The sequence below is a fragment of the Anabrus simplex genome, chromosome X (assembly GCF_040414725.1).
Source record: "Anabrus simplex isolate iqAnaSimp1 chromosome X, ASM4041472v1, whole genome shotgun sequence".
Lineage (NCBI taxonomy): Eukaryota > Metazoa > Arthropoda > Insecta > Orthoptera > Tettigoniidae > Anabrus > Anabrus simplex.
Window position 1 is genome coordinate 52659840 of NC_090279.1, and position 22756 is coordinate 52682595.

Sequence of the window (22756 nt, forward strand, 5' to 3'; positions counted from 1 at the left end):
ATGACATGTTTCGTTCTACAAGAACATCCTCAGATTCTATCAAATCACTTAAAATAAGCTTATATATGTACAGTATTGTTTACGTAGCGTAAACTTGTCAATGATAGAGAGATGAGTGATAACATGAAACAGTAATGACAAAAATATAAATTATATACAATTATAATATAGTGAAAAACTTACGTATTTATCTAGACTGCCGATGTTAACATCGGCAGTCTAGATAAATACGTAAGTTTTTCACTATATTATAATTGTATATAATTTATTTTTTGTCATTACTGTTTCATGTTATCACTCATCTCTCTATCATTGACAAGTTTACGCTACGTAAACAATACTGTACATATATAAGCTTATTTTAAGTGATTTGATAGAATCTGAGGATGTTCTTGTAGAACGAAACATGTCATTCTTTGTATGTTAGTGTGTGTTTTACAGATATGCTTTTAGTGTTTTAATTTACATTGTATTTGCTATGTGTTTGACAGACTGAAAAGCCTTTGCTACATTTATTTGTAACTATCAACTATCAATACAGTCCTGTTCTAGTGGGCTTTACACGTGGTCAAAGAGAATGAGTAAGAGATGACACTCAACGTTATTTTTCACTTCTGTACGAAACGGCTGCGCAAAGATCGCCAGGAATTGCACACCAGCGCCTCTAGTGTAAACAGGGCTGAACTAAAATTACCGGACGGGTGATTTAAATAGTTTAGCGCGCGGAGGGTCCCTAGGTTCTCGTCCCCCCTCCACTCTTAAATATTAAATATATTTTTTCTTTTTTATTTCTCTTATATTTTTCTTTCATTTCCTTTCTTTCTTTCCTTCTTTCTGTTACCTTTTTCTGAAATACTGCATTCTGAACAACAATACATCTGGAGGTTGGCCTGTGCTTTATTATTATTATTAATAATTTTTTGCTGGAGAAAAGAAGCTTACCACTTGTGCTGCTTATTATAATTATTTCAATTATGGAGCTATATTTTATTTTTACTAATTCACAAAGCCTTCAAGGATCGGAGTGACTGGCCTTGCCTGTGCTGCTTTTGTTTGTTTCTGCTGAGGAAAAAGGAAGCTCACTCACAAAGGGAGGAAGGAAGTGACCTGAAGGTGAGTGGAATTGGCAAAACTTATCTCAGATTAAGACCTATGACAGAAATAGACACTAACATCCCCTCGTATATCAGTCCTCTTTAACACTACTTAAGCCAACTGTAACAGTCAATAGTATCAAGATATGCCACTTATGCAGGAAATAAAATATAAATACAATGTAAGAAAGAAAACCATGCACAGGAACCAAAATGGTGAAAGGAAACTCATATGCTAAGGAGGGAGTTTGTAGGATTCAAAGGTAAATTGAAATGAAACATGATCTTTTGATTTATGGAGCTATATTCTACCTACTATCCACAGTGTTACAGGTATAAAATTGTGTAGAAATTTGAACAAAAGTTTTAGTGATCATAGTATATCATAATCTCATGACATTATATTGAGCAGTGTTAATCATCAATTAATATTCATCAGCCAGAAAACTATTCAATAGAGCACAAATACAAGATCATTCATTTATGAAAGAAAGACTGGAACTGACAAGGTACAACATAATACTTTTCTCTCTTATTGCAGTTTAACGTTGCACTGACATTGCAAAAGTTTTCAGCAACACCATTAGTATTTTCCCAAGGAACTTACTATATGATACATCTTTCAGTCTGTCAAAAGAGGCACCTAGGGCCACACACTGAAAAATATTGAGATTTGTACTTCTTTTGCATCTACTAGAGGACAGCAAATCTCTGGCAGAGTAGTGTTTGAAGAAACCAAGACATGATAGCACATACTCTGTTCCTACATCCGGCACCAAAACACAACATATCATTCAATCAGTCATCTGCATTTAGATGATAAACAATGTCAAGCTACAAAATTGTATGCATCCCTTGTATTCATTAACCTACACTATTTACAATAAAAAATGTTCTATTTTATGTGACAGTAGGATGTATCAAAATTTTTCTGCTACATGGAAAAGGATGGAATCATGAATATATTTGAGGGTTTAAAAGACAAGAGAGAGCTTACAGATTCTGTGATTGCCCCCTCTTACAACATGCAGGAGGTACAAATAATGCTTCCTTTCAGTCCATCCTCAGGAGAGGATTTCTAATAAATTTAGAGAAATATGTAGCGTCAGGATCTACATACAATAATATGGCAGCTGATCCAGCAAAACATTCCCATGCCAAGTCACAACATAGCTCCACCTATTAAGAGCTATGTCTGAGGAATTGCTTGCTAATTTAGTACAGTATTATGAACAATATGCTGCTACTTCCACAACATTATGGTGTGCAAGGGCCTTTGCTGTGACCTAGACGAAATGCCAGTTGAAGACAGTGGAAACTCACTTCAGACAGTTCCATTTGTACCTACTGTATATCGAAGGCAGAAATCTATGTTGGTGGTTGCAGAGTAGGCTGATCTGTGGTCTGACAGCATGCACTCCAACCGGCCAACCAAGCGGAGGAGGGGTGGCTATGGTTCCACCGTGTTTCTACACCTCTGCATTTCGGACACAGAAACGGGCTGTTCACCTACCACTGGCTGTCCTGAGAATGGTTTTTCCTTTCGCCTGCAGTAAGGCAATTGATGGGACAGTTCCTAGTATATGTCATGGCCACCACAAATCTCCTTGCTTGAGATGATGATGCTTGTAGATTAAAAGGGCCTAAAATATAGTTCATTGTTTTAAGAGAAAGTACAACTAGGCAACCATCCCCTATACATATTAGTAATTAGAGAAGAAATGGAAGGGGGCTGACACTAGGAAAAATGATGGTATCAGCTAAGGAGGACCAGGGCCATGGAGGGAAAATAAGACTCCCTAGGCCTCCATACATAATACAATCCGGGGCAGAAAAGAACAGGTCGTGATCGAGGTAGATCAGATAGGATAGATGAAAGTGGGGAGCCTGGCACAAGTAAGTGGAAGCAGTGCCAATTTTCAATTAAGGGCTCCGTGGTCGCCTACCCAAGCTCCCAAGTGCAGAGCCCACATGGGACCCCTTTTAGTCGTCTCTTACAGCAGGCAGAGGATGCTGTGGCTGTTATTCTACTGGCCCTACCCACAGAGGGACAACTATGATAAGGCTAGTTGCTTTACGTTGCACCGACACAGATAGGTCTAATGGCGATGATGGGACAGGAAAGGCCTAGGAATGGGAAGGAGGCAGCCATGGCCTTATTTAAGGTACAGCCCCAGCATTTGCCTGGTGTGAAAATGGGAAACCACAGAAAACCATTTTCAGGGCTGCCGATAGTGGGGTTCGAACCTACTATCTCCCGAATACTGGATACTGGGCGCACTTATGTTTCAAATTATCCGAAATTCATTTGCCTTGGTGTGGTATGTTTTCATGTTCTGGCCTCAGGAGATTATTAAAACAAGAACAGTAAGGATGCTTACCTCAAATATCTTGTACTTTTCCTTCAAACACGCAAACGAAGATAACAGATATGCGCATACAAATCAAAGTAAAGCAAAATGTCACAAACGTCAAAAAAGTGGTCGTCCCACGCGGTCCAAGTTGTCAAACTCAAATCGACCAATAGCAATCGGGAGATGTTTCTACCACTAGGAGCTGCCGTATTCGTCACGTGGGCTTAGGGTGAATGACGTGATGTACAACAGCGCGCCCACACGGGTGGAGGGCAAAAGTATTCAGTCTGAGCCGGGCCCTCGGAAGGGTAGGACCTATGCCGCTGTCAAACCCATGCACGTGGTAGTGGTGGGGGAAAGGTTGGGCAGTTCGGTTCACTGCGTCTCATTCCTACATATATAGATTGAGACGGCGGTGGTTCGGTTATTGATGTTGGGGAGGAAGGGGCGTTAGCGTTGAAGGAGGGATTGGATAACGGTGGGGTATAGTAGCCATTACTGAATTAAAACAGCTCATTTGCGAGCTTTAATCTGAAAATGCAACAACCCGACAACATTATAGAGATCATTTTGCAGTTGCTCACAATCTTGAAACTTGTTTATTACTCTGTACAGAATAACATCATCTGCGAAAAGCCTTATCTCTGATTCCACTTCTTTACACATATCATTGATATATATATAAGAAAACATAAAGGTCCGATAACACTGCCTTGAGGAATTCCCCTCTTAATTTTTACAGGGCAGGATAAAGCTTCACCTACTCTAATTCTCTGAGTTCTATTTTCTAAAAGCAGAGCCACCCATTCAGACACTCTTATCTAGTCCAATTGCACACATTTTTGCCAGTAGTCTCCCATGATCTACCCTATCAAACGCCTTGCACAGGTCAGTCGCGATACAGACCAATTGGCCTCCTGAATCGAGGATATCTGTTATATCTTCCTGGAATCCTAGAAGTTGTGCTTCCGTGGAATAAACTTTGTAACAGTATGGCTTCTCTTCTGTTTGTGTCCGCATATGAACAGTTAGATCAGACTGCCTTTCTTTGTGAATGATTTGCCACAGACACAGCAGCTATTTGGCTTCTCGCCTGTATGGGTCCGCATATGATCAGCCAGACTGCCTTTCCTTGTGAATGATTTGCCACAGACATTGCAGCTGTAAGGTTTCTCGCCTGTATGGGTCCGCATTGTTCGGTTAGTTTGCCTCTCTCTTTATGACTCGCCTGCATGTATCCGCATATGTTCGGTAAGTTTGCATCTCTTTATGAATGATTTGCCACAGACATTGCATATGTATGGCTTCGCCCTGTATGGGTCCGCATATGACCGGTTAGAATGCCTTTCTGTGTGAATGATTTGCCACAGACATTGCACCTGTATGGCTTTTCGCCTGTATGGGTCCGCATATGATCGATCAGACTGGCTTTCGTTGTGAATGATTTGCTACACACATTGCAGCCGTATGGCTTCTCGCCTGTATGGGTCCGCATATGTTCGGTTAGTTTACCTCTCTGTAAGAATGATTTTCCACAGACATTGCACCTGTATGGCTTCTCGCCTGTATGGGTCCGCATATGAACAGTCAGGTTGACTTTCTGTGCGAATGATTTGTCGCAGACATTGCACCTGTTTGGCTTATCGCCTGTATGGGTCCGCATATGTTCGGTTAGTTTACCTCTCTGTATGAATGATTTGCCACAGACATTGCAGCTGTATGGCTTCTCGCCTGTATGGGTCCGCATATGAACAGTCAGGTTGACTTTCTGTGCGAATGATTTGTCGCAGACATTGCACCTGTTTGGCTTATCGCCTGTATGGGTCCGCATATGAACAGTCAGGTTGACTTTCTGTGAGAATGATTTGTCGCAGACATTGCACCTGTTTAGCTTCTCGCCTGTATGGGTCCGCATGTGTTCGGTTAGTTTCCCTCTCTTTATGAACGATTTGCCACAGACATTACAGCTGTATGGCTTAGCCCCTGTATGGGTCCGCATATGACCGGTTAGAATGCCTTTCTGTATGAATGATTTGCCACAGACATTGCAACTGTATTGCTTCTCGCCTGTATGGGTCAGCATATGATCGGTCAGACTACCTTTCCATGTGAATGATTTGCCACAGACATTGCACCTGAATGGGTTCTCGCCTGTATGGGTCCGCGTATGTTCGGTTAGTTTACTTCTCTTTATGAATGATTCGCCACAGACATTGCAACTGTATGGCTTCTCGCCTGTATGGGTTCGGATATGAACGGTCAGACTGCCTTTGCTTGTGAATGATTTGCACTTGAGGAGTCGATTTTCCTTGTGTCTCTTCACATGTCGCAATAGGTCCAATTTCCTAGCCAGGACTTCACTGCACACACTACACCTAAAACTAGATGATCCGCCGTCCGGAGGTTGATGATCTCTATAGCTCACCTCGGGTCTCGATCTACAGTGACAAATTAAAACCATGTGACCAATAGTTCAACAGCCAAATCCACTACAACTCTCACACAGGGGATTTGCTACTGGACATTCCAATCAATGATATCCAGTGCAGAGAGCTCGTTACTCATAAATATTACATTCCTGAGAGTAAACATCATCTGAGGTTAAATTTCAACAGCTCTCACTTGTTACGAGAATATGTTGCGTCTTTTCTTAATCACGATATCACGCGCAAGAAACTTGTCACGGTTTAGAAATGTACGAGTTAATTTTGAAGAAAGCATGAGAAGTGGTCCAGCCTAAAAGGGTAAATACTCGTACAAGCTCTTTAATCCAGCACATATAATTCTATCGAAATCCGTAGTCTGTTCTCCTACATAAAGAACGGCATATGCTTTGGAGTTATGATCTTGTTGAAGCACTCTGCGCTTTGTCGGGGGCAAGTAATAATTTTTGTAAAGGACCTTGTTCTTGAGGTTGTTTGAGAAAATGTCTGTGTTGTAGATATTAATAAAGTTGAGAACGTTTGTCGACATTCAGCAAGATCTGTTGAAACATGGCTAATCTTTTATGAATGTTACTTTGTCACACAAATATACATATTGTATTTGTGCATTGTTATCATATCACTATACCATTTTATTATGTCACTGTGTCGCTTTTCCGAAATATGTATCTTTGATGTGCAATCAAACATAGCCAACCTATATATAGGACGGTAGGTTTATACAAGGACGTTCATACTTACTACCATGTACTACACCAGTCTACGTCTTAATTCCTGTATTTAACACGGAAGCCACTAATCCTGATGATATCCTGGAAAAGCTGAAATATAACAAGTATACGACGGCTCTCTCGCTAGCATTGATACTGTCTTTTGTCCTCAAGACACTGCTGTTAAAGACATTATGAAGGCAACACAGAATATGGCATTGGTGGTAGCGTTTTATTACAATGTTCTAATATTCTGATTTTGAAACCTAACGCAACCTATCATGCCCTTGATTATTCTTACACGTATTACTTTAACAATACGGATAGGAGGAGCATGAAATTCAAGGCTTGAGCCAAAATTCGAGATGACAAGACGTTGAATTGCACCGTAGTGGATATTGTTGCTATGCAAAAGAAGGAATATTATTCTATTTATTTCAAAAGATCACGGGCAACGTGATTATTTTTAGTGGATTCATAACATAGTTGGATAGCATCCAATTCTGAGCCTGTCTCTCCACGACAGAGTAGTTCTACATATTCTACCGAAGAAGGGCGGGAAATGCAAATTTCTTGGTTGAAGGTGAGATCCGCTTAAAACTGCCACATGGGAAAATCGATCACGCAGGCTAAAATATATCGTAACATGAACTGGTACTTTCCAATTCATGCTGTATGAACTGAATTCACATGGCCCAGTCGAATGCATGACTGGCTCACAAGCAAAGTAATGGGAGGCTTGACCATGCATTGTTACTGCACTCTTTGGAGAAAATAAGTGGACAAATTAAAGGGGGTCATTGATTCCAGATATGACAGGCTAAATCTCTTGATCATCAAACAAGATATTGATGTTGACACCACTAGACAACAGGGGGCAGAAAATACGACACTGGATAGTATTACATAAAATCAGCTTCATGGTCAGTATCGCACTTCAATAGATGCACAATTAAGTATTTATTTATTTTCCACCTAGTCGATACAATGATTGTTTAAGGCAATTTTTAATGGTCAAAAGTGGTACATGTTTCGTATATTATCAACATCTTCAGCCACATTACACTGTTTAGATGAAAAATATATACAATTGACAAAGTAATGCTTTAGAGGAAGTGTCCTTAAAATTAACATAAGATTGACAAGATTAAAACAAACAAATAACTCAAGAGAAAATATAAGAATTATTTCTACAATAGAAAGCAGTCGTCAAGGAAACACTTGTACAATATTCCATAGAGAAATTGTCCTAATAAATATTCTTTTCTTAATAGTTCATGAAAAAAATCAATTCATAAATTAAAAATTATACAATTTATAAGTAATTATCGAAATGAAGAAATCCTGGTATCACAGTGCGGCTCTTATTATTAATGTAGATGAAAATATAACTAATTCCTAGTTGTCAAATCTTATTAAGCCTGCTTTCCTTTGGAACAGTAACTCCTATCATTCTTTCACAGTTATGCGCCGGGTGTAATATTGATGATGCGTTCTTCCTTGCTCTTGCACCTGAGGAGGTGGAGGAGCGGGGCATATAGGTGTGTCAAGAACTTCCTTGCTGTCACCTATAGCTTCAACTGAGGAGGAATAAGTTGTAGGGCTATCTGTAGGTGGAGAAATTCCAATTCTTTTTTCGTGATCCTTCTCAAGCATTTTCAAATATACTAGAATTTGATAATATAATGGATTTCTATATTCTACAGCCTCATTAAGGTTATCATTTTTCTTTACAAGTTGGTCTAGATGAATGTACAGGTCTTCATATGTGTTCATTAAGCTGCCCTTTTTTAACTTTTTTATGATGCCTTAAGCAATCATTGTATCGACTAGGTGGATAATAAATAAATACTTAATTGTGAATCTATTGAAGTGCGATACGGACCATGAAGCTGATTTTATGTTATCCTAATGCCAACCAGGCAAGCAAAGAAGCTAACACCTACCTCAACTTAAAGATGAAAATAGCTAAAGTGACAAAAGATATAGTGTTTTTGAAGGAATGCCTTAAAAATAATTTGACTCCCAGTTTTCTAAAAAGTGCTCAAAGAAAAACTATATATTCTAATCATAAGTTTACTCAAATGAAGGTCAATAAAATATGGTTAAAAAGAGAAATTCAATTTATGTATAAAAGAAACTTCTTAATGAGAAAATGTACTTTGCGCACCTCTCAGCACCACTGAACTTGCTTCCTCTGGAATGGGATTCTTTCCAGAAACATATCAATGAAAAAATGGAGAACACACTTAAAATGAAACAAGAAATTTTGGATAATAAATTAATTAAGTGGAAAAATTTAGCATCTAATAGAGAAGAAAGAAGGTTAGTTCCTAATGTTACGTTTGATGATAGTGTTTATCCACCTCCAATTAAAAACTTGTCTGAGATAGAATTTAATGAAGAAGAAACCTCTATTTTAAGTCAAGGCCCTAATTTCAATTGGCCAAGTTCAAACCAAAGTTATGATTTAATCACCACATTAGCTGAAACAGAAACAGCAATACAGAATCTACCTGTAGACTTACAGAATGACGTAAGGTATGAAGCTAAGAAGAAAATTCCTATTTTAGTAAAAGGTTTACAATCACTTCGAGGCACCAACAAGGCGGTTAATAACTTGAAACAAAAAATCAAACAAAATAACTTAATTATCACAAAAGCAGATAAAGGAGGAACAGTTGTAGCCCTAGATAGAAATGTTTATATTGAAAGAACAGAAACATTTTTTAATAACAATTCGTTTAGTACAGTTGATAAAGACCCGACATCACGTATTCAGAGGGATCTTAAAAAACTATTAAAAAGCACGTCTTTCTTGTTTAATGAACATGATGTGCAAACATTAATAAATATGAACCCTAGACTCCCGACTGCGAGAGCACTACCGAAATTACATAAACAGGGAGAACCGATTAGACCTATCATAAATTTCAAAAATAGCCCCATTTATAAAACTTCTAGATTTATACATAATTTCTTATCAAGTAAATACGTATTTCATTGTAAAACACCTATCAAAAACTCAGTGGATTTTTGCAATCTAGTTAAAGATTTTAAACTTGGATATTCTCACACGACACGTTCGTTTGACATAACCAACATGTATACAAATATTCCAATAGAAGACACTATCAGAATCATTAAGAAGAATTTAACGAAGAACAAATTAGTAAGCATACCAGAAATTGAAGATTTTATTAATGTTTTAAAATTCGTGTTAAATCAAAATTATTTTACGTTTAATAATAAAATTTACCGACAAAAAGGACTCTCAATGGGAGCCCCAGCATCAGGAATATTGGCTAATATATACTTAGACTATTTGGAACACACGAAAATTATTAATCAAATAGAGGGTTTGGATTTTTGGACACGTTATGAGGACGATGTTTACGCTATAATAGATAACAGACTCACCGATAGCAATAAAGTTTTAAATATATTGAATAATTTGGATTCCAATATAAAATTCACTTTAGAAGAAGAAGTTGAAAAATCACTGAATTTTCTGGACATAGTCACAACAAGAGAAGAAAAAGGATTTTCTTTCAAAATACACAAAAAACCCACTTTCACACTGACCACTATCAAGAACAACTCGTTACACCCTGAGGCACAGAAAAGATCAGCATATTATAGTTACGTTAACAGAGCGTTTAGTATTTCTTTATCCAAATCTGAAAGGAATAAAGAACTGTTGTTTATCCGACAATAAGCCCTCTTGAATGGTTTCAACAATAACATGATTGATAAAATAATTAATAAATTTTCGGAGAAGCAACAATCTAAATTAGCAGTCGAACCTAGTAAAACTGAAAAATATATCAAGTTCACATATAATAATCCAAACATTCATGTAATAACAAATTTATTTAAAAGAAAAATTTTCAGAATTGCATTTTCCACCAATAACAACATGAAACATAGTATTTTCAACTATGATACAATACATCTCTCGGAAAAAGATAAATTTTTTGATTCCGGAATATATAAACTCACATGCTTTGAATGTAAGAATACATACATAGGACAATCTGGCCGCAATTTTAAAGTTAGATATATGGAACATGTGAATGCTGAAAAACATAGAAGATTCTCAGCAATGGGATCACACATGACTGCCACAGGTCATAAATTTACCAACATAGAACAAGACCTGACCATCATAAAAAAGTTAAAAAAGGACAGCTTAATGAACACATATGAAGACCTGTACATTCATCTAGACCAACTTGTAAAGAAAAATGATAACCTTAATGAGGCTGTAGAATATAAAAATCCATTATATTATCAAATTCTAGTATATTTGAAAATGCTTGAGAAGGATCACGAAAAAAGAATTGGAATTTCTCCACCTACAGATAGCCCTACAACTTATTCCTCCTCAGTTGAAGCTATAGGTGACAGCAAGGAAGTTCTTGACACACCTATATCCCCACTCCTCCACCTCCTCAGGTGCAAGAGCAAGGAAGAACGCATCATCAATATTACACCCGGCGCAAAACTGTGAAAGAATGATAGGAGTTACTGTTCCAAAGGAAAGCAGGCTTAATAAGATTTGACAACTAGGAATTAGTTATATTTTCATCTACATTAATAATAGGAGCCGCACTGTGATATCAGGATTTCTTCATTTCGATAATTACTTATAAATCGTATAACTTTTAATTTATGAATTGATCTTTTTTCATGAATTATTAAGAAAATAATATTTATTAGGACAATTTCTCTATGGAATATTGTACAAGTGTTTCCTTGACGACTGCTTTCTATTGTAGAAATAATTCATATATTTTCTCTTGAGTTATTTGTTTGTTTTAATCTTGTCAATCTTATGTTAATTTTAAGGACACTTCCTCTAAAGCATTACTTTGTCAATTGTATATATTTTTCATCTAAACAGTGTTATGTGACTGAAGATGTTGATAATATACGAAACATGTACCACTTTTGACCATTAAAAATTGCCTTAAACAATCATTGTATCGACTAGGTGGAAAATAAATAAATACTTAATTGTGACTGGATAGTAGGTCATGCATTCTGTGGCATATCACACCAAGCAAAGTTGCAAAAGCCTGTAACCCTTCTTCTTTACGCGAATACGTGATTCCTGTGACAAGTAATTTATCAGGTTCGCAATTAGTTTTCAGTAAAATAATGTTTCATTTTGCATTGATAAATATTCTACACGAACCAGCTATATTGCTGTAACACGTGGCGCTTCCCAGGTGACGGATACGGGTTCCCCGCTGGCCTGCCGATGAACATGAGCAAAATATAAAAGCTCTCGCGTACCAAACATGTACAAAGTCTTTAATGGCAACTTTGGCGGAGATGGAGACGTTCACTAGGGACCAGATGGCGGAAGAGGTACACTAAATTTCTGGAAGATAATGCAGAAAAGAGGGTAGCGTTTCTTCTCTAGAGGAGTGGCTGCAAACGGCATCTGTTCTCCATGTCCGCAGCTGCGTTACTACCTTCCGTCATGAGCCCTTAAATGCTTCAAGACAAGCCGGCCGTAAAATAATACCGTTGCATCATTACAGAAATATGTCTCATGGTATCGGAGCCAAGGTTAGAGCAGCCCCTGAAAGGGACGCGCATTGCCAGTGCCCAGTCAGCATGAAAACTATGCTAGGGTTACCGTCGCACGGGCTGTGACGGCTAACCATGCTCGTACCCCCATTTTGTATCCCATCATTGAATTATGCCTGGGTGAAGCAGCGAATAAGCCACTGCGCTTGAGAGAAGGCTTGTAGGCATCTGAGAGGTGCGGAAAATAAGATGGAATAGAGAAAAGTCATGTGAAAAGAGGTGTGGTTACTAACTGGTGTACAACAGAAACCGAAGAACAGCTCATGGTGTTGATATTGTCATATCAGCTAAATTTGACGGTTCAGTCTCCGAGGTGCAAAATTTAACAATCGCTTGATGTAACTCGTCCGCATTGGGGAGAGAAGGAAATTCCAATTTTTCAGCGCAACGCTCCACAAACTGATGTGCGCATGAAAACCAAAGATGCGTTCTGGGCACTGCCTGACAAGAAGACCGCTGCCGCTGATCTGAATGGACGTGTCGGACCGAGGAAAGAAGAACAAACAGTCCATGGCGTTCATGGACATGGAGAAAAGAACGACGATGCCCAACAAATTCGCGATTATGCAGAAACTGATCATCGCAAACACACGGTTCAAAAAGAAAAATATTCATCTACTCTGTACTACAGTGGCTCCCATCCAATTCGCATTGACTACATCCTTGTGAGGTGGTGAAATCTTGAAGATGTTCTAGAGATAACAGTTGCCCCTTATTAAATCCTTGCGATGCAACAACGACCAGTCATCTAAGCTGTGGATAAAGTCACCAAGAGCCCAATACTTCACAGGAAATACACATATAGGGATCAAATGGTTGCCCCTGAAGAAGGAGACTAACGTCGTTGCAAAAGTTACAGAGTCACAAATCACCATAGTTGAAGCGAGCCGGACTAAACTGAATGTCGCCTTTCGCTCTATTCCCGGAACAATTAAGTCAGGGCGACGTCAACGAAGGATTAAACATGACATATGGCCTAGGAATGAAGATGTTAAATATGCAGTACGGTTGAAGAAGCAGCTGTACCACGAGTTTCTTGCTCGTTGGAATGCCTACAAGGCAGCCACTCGTAAAATGAAGGAGGTATTTGCCACAACAAAATCAAACCGGTAGGCAGGTCTATATGTGAAACATGACATGCGCGAATTTCAGCGGAATTTTTAACGGCTAGTCAATCGAGCCATCGCAAAACGTCAGTTGTCCAACGTTTTTACGGCATCAATGAGGAAACAGACGATTTGCTACTGGACAGGCGGGAAGCGCGAGTACACTGGTGAAACTATTTTGACAACATCTCAATCATGGAATTTCCGTATCTACCAATCCTAATCACCTCCTCTGTTGAAGGTCCGAATTAGTAGATTTAATTTCTAATCTACAAATATCGCTTTTTCTGTGTGTCACTGTTGGCATGAACGTATAAAAATATTACTCAGAATATCTGGAAGCAATAGCTTCAGATAGCATTTCAGATGATACGAATGTGATGAACAAATGATGCAGAGAAAGTGAAAGAAAGAACACTTTTTCATGGTTGCTTAAAGGTATTGTAAACAAATACACTTCAAAAATATCTAGCTTTACCAGAGATTCTTTTTGTAGATATATAGTGAATAAAACTACGAGTACATGATGGAACATTAAAAATGATCTTAAAGTTCCTGAATATTTTAGATAATTTTAACCAATAGAATCTTCACATATTAGTGTTTAAATGTAACCTTGTAGAGACAGGATTGAACTGATGAAAATGGCCACTTTTGGAGATAAACCAACCACTACTGAACACAACTGTGAATAGGTACAACATATTCCATATTGTATAGGACTTGTAGTATACGTACTTTGTTTCTTCTTTGATGTATGGCAACAGCTGATCATCAGTTTGTTCCTCTATCAATATTTCCTCCTTAGTATCTTCGGAAGGCTGTCAGTAAGAAATAAGAAAAGTAGAATAAAGAAGTAAGGAAATAAAAATATTGAACCATACGGTTCATGGGACAATTGTATTAATTTTAGTATTGGATATTGTATCACACAAGGCCACCCACGAAGCCATTGTCTTACAGATATGTCATAAAGGAGTCCAGAAGACGCGTTCTTGTGTGAAGTGAGCTAGAGCGTCATTATGAGAAATCTCCAGAAACTCATTAAAAGGAGTTATGTCCCAAGCCAAGCCTCTTGATGAAGATTGGGGACGCTTCCCAGATCCCGGCAAAACTTATATTAGGAGGGAAGAAAGAATTAAATTAATATCTTTGGTTACGGAAGAGTTGCATTGGATTTGAGACAAGAATTGCAACCTGCATAATTTCAGCTTTATCTTGATATGCATTAGGGCTTCATTCATAAATGCATTCGTTAAATAGAGCACATGATGTAATTTGTGCGGGAAAAACTTCGCGGGCGCGCATATTTTGCACGCGATCAAGCGGCGTGATGACGCTATACGGGATTATAAAATAAGGCCGCCTGGCATATCAGGCTCATTCTTGGACCAGAAGGCCGCGTGAACGAGTCGTCATACTGCGTGTTGGTACTGAGAACAACGCTTTGTCTTCGAGCTGCACAGACTACTTGTACTGCTATATCTGCGAGGAAGTAAGTAATCAACTTGAATATTCAGCTGAATTTAAGATTTTACCTGTGAGAATATGCTAGGGGGAGATGAGGTACTGCTTATAAGAGACTAATGAACTAGGAGCTTCATATTTCTGTGACGTCAAGATATGACTGACGAACTGCTAGAATTAAAATTGGCTCAGGAATGTAATTCAAAACGACATGTTGTCCGAGTAAAAGGGTGAAATAACAGTGACCTAAAGTAGTGAAGAAACTGTGTACCAGGTTTAAAACTCTGAACGAGACTTGGTCAATGTGACGTGTGAGACACGATAGTAGGGGAAACAGGCATCGAGTGTGGACAGTCTGTAATATATGAATTTATTTTCAGTTACCCCAGCATCACGTCAGAACGAGTGTTTGACATCATCATTGCAAGGAAGCCACAACCAGGAGCTGAAGCCAACACGACAACGGTCATCGATCCAGGAACGTTGGGAGCACCTGATCAGCGCGACACCTTCCAACTACAGAGGGAGCTGTACGAAGGCGCCACACAAGAAAGAATGTTTCCAAGTGGTCAACAGTATCTGATGCCAGCGCCGCAGTCGATCATGTGGTAAATTCAGTGGTCCACAGGGAGGGCCGCTCCGTTATGTCATCGATAACATAAGGTCAGAGCTTTCCAATTCTGTTTCAAGCATGTCATTTAAATTTAGATAGGAATATGGGGGGCCGTCAGTCAACAGATTAGTTATGGTAGGAGAATTTTCCTTGTAATTAAGAGCTAGGCCTCAAGCTCGAACCCCGTACATTTAGGTAGATGATATTTTGTAGATTCCTTGGTAGCGTGTGTATTTCATTTCGATTGTATTATTTCAACGTACGTGTGATTTTTATGGGTCTGATCGAACTCCTTTGATCATAGGAGGTTAGTCTAACAGACAGGCACTTTTTATTATATCGCATTTAGGCATTTGTTTCTGCAGACGTAGATACGTATAGTTGTGACCAAGACGGAACCCGGAATTCACCCAGCTTCACTAATAGAGCGAGCGAGTCCGTATATTTGAGAGATATGAGCCCATGAGAGGCAGAAGTAAGATTTGCGATTGATATGAGACAGCCCAGCAGAGTTGAGAGTATATTGGATGTATTGGAGATGCCTAGTATGGCCATGTGACTATCGCTTAATGATTAGCGTTTTTGTAGCACCAAGGTTGAGCCCATGAGAGGCGGAAGTAAAATTTGCGATACTGCTGGTGATATTGAGACAAGGGCAGATAGCCCAGGTGTATTTAAAAGAGGGCTTTTAGCAGCAGATTACGTGAGGTGTTTTTCTTTTGAAAGGCGAGATTTTTTTTAGCCTGCCGCCCAGATGATGTCATAAATTAGGGGGGACTGTCGCTAGTGAAGTGGTGGAGGGTGAAGGTCATTGAGCTTGACGTCACAGGCTTGAGAATTGGTTTTTGCCGTCTGCAGCTTGTCAAGTGTGCGAAGGGAGGAGGACCTTGATGTTTGAAAGCAGGGAGAGATCTTTTTTTATGTCCTATTTGTTCTACGTTAATTTTTAACACGGGCCCGTTTGCGTTTGACACACGTGGATATTGTAGTTATGTTCTTTTTATAGTGTTTGCATATGAATCTTATACGCCTTACTCTTCATGGGACTAGGGTTCGTGACCGAGTCAGGTCATTGTACATTCTGTGGTGATATTTGTTTGCACCGGGGTTCGACGGTACGAGGCATAGTAAATTTTATGGGAATCACTGTTTGATGTGTATCTCTGCAGATATCCGTTTTCTAGAGTTCGTTACTTACACTATTGTTACATGCTTGTTACAGAACAGCTGTTTTCGTGAAGGCAGTGAACTGGTTGTCATCGGCTCAGCGTTATTTTACCCTATCATAGTGAAAAGCTCTTTCATTTGTAAATAATTCAATTTTATGTAATAAATCCCTATTTGTTAAACTTTGAATGCAGCAATGTTTTCTGTTAGCTATTTTATTTTATTTTAATTTAGCCGAATCTTATCTGATTAGTCACATATCCTCGTGTTTATCTTTTGTTGCCCCGTTATACCCATGTTATCCCTGAGAAGAACGCTTATCCGGCTGAGTGAAGAGGAATATGTTCAGGTAAGACTATGTGCACCAGCTCAAGTCTGTGAGAGTTCTTTCACTACTGTACTCTGGGTTCGAGACCGGCTTTCGCCTGGCCGGAACTTCAGAGTCCAGTAGGGCACAATATATAGGCCTAAAATAGAAACAGATGAGAAAATAAATTTCATAGTGGCACAAGAAGACTATAATTAATTTATCTCCCATTTAAAAAATATATAATGGAAAGGAACAATCAAATGAAAATCCCATTAAATGCAAGAGAGGTGTCTACCTTGGTGGCAAATGGTACACAAAAACACATTATCATCAAGCACTAAATTTTAAAACAATAGAGAAGAAGACAATTTCCTAAAAACAGTATTATACAATTTTTGCTATTTTTTTTCTATTAAGCACACAGCTCATCCTTAATAAATGTAAAGAATTTACAAACTCTTACTCATAATATTTTCTGTTTTACAAACATAATCAACACACATACCACTTGTGCAACTACTTCAAATAATACTGTACAAATTCTATTAGGTTAAAATTTACATTGCATTTACTTATTTATTTTATTTTTTACCCTTTTTGGAATCTAACTTGCACAATGACCTGCTGTGTTTTTTAACCTGAGTCCCTTTTGCCACTGCTTTTCAAACAATTGATGAGATATAAGAACATGAAAAGGAACACACTGTTGGACAGCAGTAGACACAGTAGCATAGAAAGGGGGCAACATTGCAAATTTGTAAATTTAAAATCACCTACATATTTGTGAATATTCAGCAGAGCATATGTACACATATGTGTATGGGAACATGTACAATTTTACGAAAATAAATAATAGTAAGCAGTATCTCCAAATCATTGCCCAATACCATTCCTTGCTTCTGTTTCTCTTTCTGTAGATCCCTAATTCCACAATGACTAGCCATTTTCTTCATCCTCTTATATTCATATTCCCCTGTTCCCAACTTCCTACATATGACTTGACTTGTCACCTCTTTGTTCATTTCCATGTTCCTATATACTTTCTTTCCAAAAACACTTCACTGTAACATCAAATAATCCCACAGTACTCCCACCACTTTCCCAACAAGTGGACAATACTTATATCATAAGCATAGAAATATCCATCATCCCCCTCTGTACATCACATTAAGACCAAAAGCATAAATCAGTTAATGTCCCAATCAATGAATGAATCAATCAATGAATCAATCAAACCACAGCAATTAGGGCTGTTGGTTGTTTAAATAGAAAAAATATTGTGGAAATATATGAAACAAATTATTTCAACCACTAAATCATCTTCCTATAAGTGAACATTTGCCAAAATTTGTCCCCTGAATTCAAACTTATCTTCATGTTGCGACCTTTCCTAGACTTAAAGAACATGATTTAAATGTATTCATCAACTAATGTCATTCCAAGCCATCTCTCCAATGACATCTCAGAATATACTGCTTAATCAAAAACTTGTCTCCTTTCTCCAAGTCTCCCCAGCTGAAATTTTGCAACATCTCTGTAACACAACTCTTTTTTTAGAAATCACCCGCAAGAAATGGAGCTATTTCTGTGGATCATTTCCTGTTCTCTACTCAAGTAATACTGGTGATGGTCTCACACTCTCATTGTGGCTTTGCTGGAGATTTGTATGCCCTCTCATTTACAACCCCTAAAAAACCTCATAATCATATTCAGAGATCTGTAAAATTTATTTTCAATATGTTTAAATGATTACCATAATGAAGCTATATCCTTATTATGAATAGCTAGGTACTTACAGAGATCCCCATGAAGAAATTTCACCCATCAATACAATAATAAAACCGGAGAGGACTCTTTCTATTTGTGAAACAAAGAAACTGACTTTTCACCACGTTTACAAGTACAGCATTGCCCGATGTCCATCTTACAATATTGTCAAGGTCTTTTTCAGTTACTCATAATCCTGAAACTTATTTATTACAAAGAGCCTCATCACTTATTTCAGTTCATTATTCATATTGTTTATATATATCAGAGAATAAAGATCTCATAATACAACCCTGTGAGACCCAATCCCATACTTGTTACAGGATCAAATAAAGCTTCACCTACTCTTATGCTCCGAGTTCTATTTTGTAGAAATACACCAGACGTGGCCAAATTTTAATGGTAAAAGGTATATTTCTACCTTTATATAAACTATCGACCTTTATAGCCTAATCCTTGAACTTGTTTGGAAGCAAAGTTTCCACTTGGGATATCCTGGTCCACACTATTGTATTTTTTCATACAGTGGCTACAGTGAGAACCACAATGTAATTTCATTATTCACATGGTTTTCTGTCATTTTTGTTAGTGAGCATGTTCTGTTGTTTATCTTTATTATCTACATATTGTTGCTGTTTGGAAGTAAATAATGTGACCTATTGTTAAGACTGTGCATTCTGTAAATTACATGTATTATTGATACTATTCAGGAGTTCAATTGTATTTTTTAAGAGTGGTTCTAGAGAACTGTCAAATTTTGAGGTTATGGGAAGACGAAGAAAGGCACTGTCAGAGAGCTACTTTTTGAGATACGTCATTCACAACAAGAAATAGATTCTAGATTGCAAATACCACAGCAATCGGCAAATAGAATTTTAAAATGTGAAGATAACGGGAAGACAAAATGTGGTGATGATGATGATGATGATTGTTGTTTTAACGGGCCTAACAACGAAGGTCATCGGCCCAAGACAAAATGTCAACAACGTGTTGGAAACTGTGGGCAAAAGAAGAAACCAACCCCAAAGAGGAAGCAAAACTGATTAACTTGTCAGTAAACAACCACAAGGTGACTAGTTTGGATTTATGTGAGAAATTAGAAGAGTATGGGTCATTTGTATTAGCCAGGACTCTGAGGCGAGAGCTGTTTAATGCTGGAATGAAAGCAAGATGACCTCAAGGCAAAGCGAAGTTTACTCCTGCTATGGCTGCAAAGAGTTTCCAGTGTGCCAAGAATCTCCACAATTGGTCATCTGATGAATGGAAACAGGCAAGTCCATGACAATTACTGTAATTCCTAAATTATCATTCATTATTCCATTATAACCCAATCTAAGTGATGTAACCGTACAGCACAGTAAATGTATGAAATTCTTCTTTTAAACCTTACAGCTTATTGCATTTAATGCTAGGCTTATTTGTTTTATTTATTTCAAGTTCGCTTTAGTGACGAATTGGTATTTCCTGTCGAAGAAGAGACAAGTCAATATGTCAGAAGATAAGGAGAAGCATTCCATCCAGATTGAGTGAGGCATCCAACTTCAGGGATGGTCTGGAGTGTGTTTTCTTGGTATGGCCGTGGACGATTATATATTGTAGAAGGAACTATCAGACGTGAACAGTATAGTATTGAGAACCCGTTTGGTAGCTCAGGTGCAAGAGTAGTTTGGCCAAAGTGAATTTATTTCCATGCAAGATGGGCCTCCTTGCCACAATGCCTAGAAACAGTCCTGACATGAACCCCATAGAATATCCTTAGCCGATAGCAAAGAAAAGTCCAAAGAAAAATAACGACAAAAATTGGCTTGATTAAGAAGCTCGGTCAGATGTGGTGTCATGATGATGATTTAAAGAGCCAGTGTAAAATACTGTTTGAGGGTATGCCCAGTCTAGTCAAGTCACTCATGAAAACTAAGGGGGTGCATACCAAGTACTAATGTCATGAACTTAAAAATTGGTAACATCTCATGTGTTCAATTCTCAAATATTTAATGTTTAATAATTTGGCCATATCTTTATAGTCACCCATTTAGCCATTGTTTTATCTATCCCAAACGCACTAATTTTTTGTCAGTAGTTTCCCGAGATCTACCCTAAGAAAATCCTTAGATATGTCAATCGTGATACATTTGACTTCCTGAATCTAATATATCTGCTATATCCTGCTGGAATCCACAAGATGAGCTTCAGTGGATTAATATTTCCTAAACCTGAACTACCTTCTATAGAGCCAGTTGGTAATTTCTTAAATGTGTATAAGATAATCAGAAAGAATGCATTCCAAGAGCTCGCATGCAACACAAGTCAAGACGACTATTGTGTAATTACTAGCTTTAAGTTTAGCACATTTCCTCTATACACAGAGTGCTACTACACTAAGTATTCATTCATCTGGTATAGCTGTTTCATACATACTCTAATCAATATCTCAAAGAACTGACTTTCATATATGCCCAGAAATTTTACCCATCTCAGCAGCATTTCTAGTTTAAAATTTTTGTATATTACCTTCAATGTGCCTTATAGTGGATATTGTAAAGTAATTTCAAAGGATTAGGTGAAATTGTCAACTGCATCAGGTACTGCAAAAGGACATGACCAAACCATTGGTGACATATCCTATGCGTCACGAGTGACGGCTGCTATGCCCATCGACTAATGAAGTATACACATTCACATGTTGTGTAATTGCTACTTCATACCTTTCTAAATCTGTCAACATTCAACACCGTACTCAGCAACAAGCCGTAGTAACACGGCTGAAAGTAATTCCAGTATCAAGGAAGACAATGTACACTGCCGGCTGGTGCTCTCAGTGCTTTTCAATTAGCATTCTGGCAGTGAAAATTGCATGAGTTGTTCCAGCACCCTTAATGACGATGCATTGGATAGCAATAATGCCGGTGATTTCACCCAGTCAATAATGAAGGCTACTCTAAAAGATCTTCTCATGTACAATTGGGTGCAATTTGGATGGTAATCTGCACATTCTGCTGAATCGTCATTTTGCTCAAAAATAGGCACAAGGATGTTTACAGTCCAATGACTGGGAACAGAGCCAGAGTTAACTCTGGCACTGAATAAGCTTGTCAGCCAGTTGATAATGAGTTCTTTAAACTGCCTCATCTTCCAGAAGTTTGCTGGATGGTCATCCGGTCCTGGCGCTTTTTGGTCCTTCATACTCCTAATGGCACTCTCCACTTCCTCTGATGTGATGCATAAGATGGGACTTACCATCAGGAATAGGGTGATGTGGTAATTCAATGCAGGAAATATCTACAAATGTTGTTGCCAATGATTGAGGATTTCTTGTTTGTCCTCTAATCACTGGTCATCTTTGTCCCTAATGCAGACAGTGTGCTCAATACTTGTGTCAATTTTCGTCAGATGGAAAACAGTTCTCTTCTTCTTCCCTTGAGCTCAGTGGTGTGCAGAGTTTATCAGGACTACACCGACAAAAATTCAAGGATGCTCTCCATATTATGTTAAGAATAATGGTTCAATCAAACTGGCAGGAAAAATTATGTTTTTGAGAAAATGAGGTTAAATTGTTACTTCCTGGTGCGCGATTGAAATTGAAGAGCTGCTGCCGCCTTTCAGGGAAGACAGGGTTAGGGAGGTGTTGTGGAGTGTATGAGCAGACAGAGATAATGCTTCCTCATACAACTTCGAAAGGATTATCTCTAACAGGCAATATCCACAGTCCATTTATCTAATAGCTGTAACCGCACACACAGTTAAAGAACACACTGTATTTAAGACACACATGTTAGTCATGGAAAGCATCAGATTGTTTCTCCTCTCGTCTGTTTGTCGCAGTAATATTCTATATTAATTAACATGCTCGAAGATTGTGTATTCCTTCCCTCATAATATTGTAAACTCAATGAAATACTGAATGAAGGAATCAAAACGCCGAGTGATTTGATTACAGTGTACGTTCAATAAGGCCCCCTCCTACTTTGGTGTATAGTTCACTATGGCGTAGTAGTGAGTGACTTTAGACTATGTCCAGGATGTGTAGTGTGTGGCGAACGGTTTGGAAAGCGGCCTGTATTCTTGTTAGAAGATGTCTTCTCTTTCTATAGGGTTCACATAGTAGTGAATTAGTGTAGAACAAACT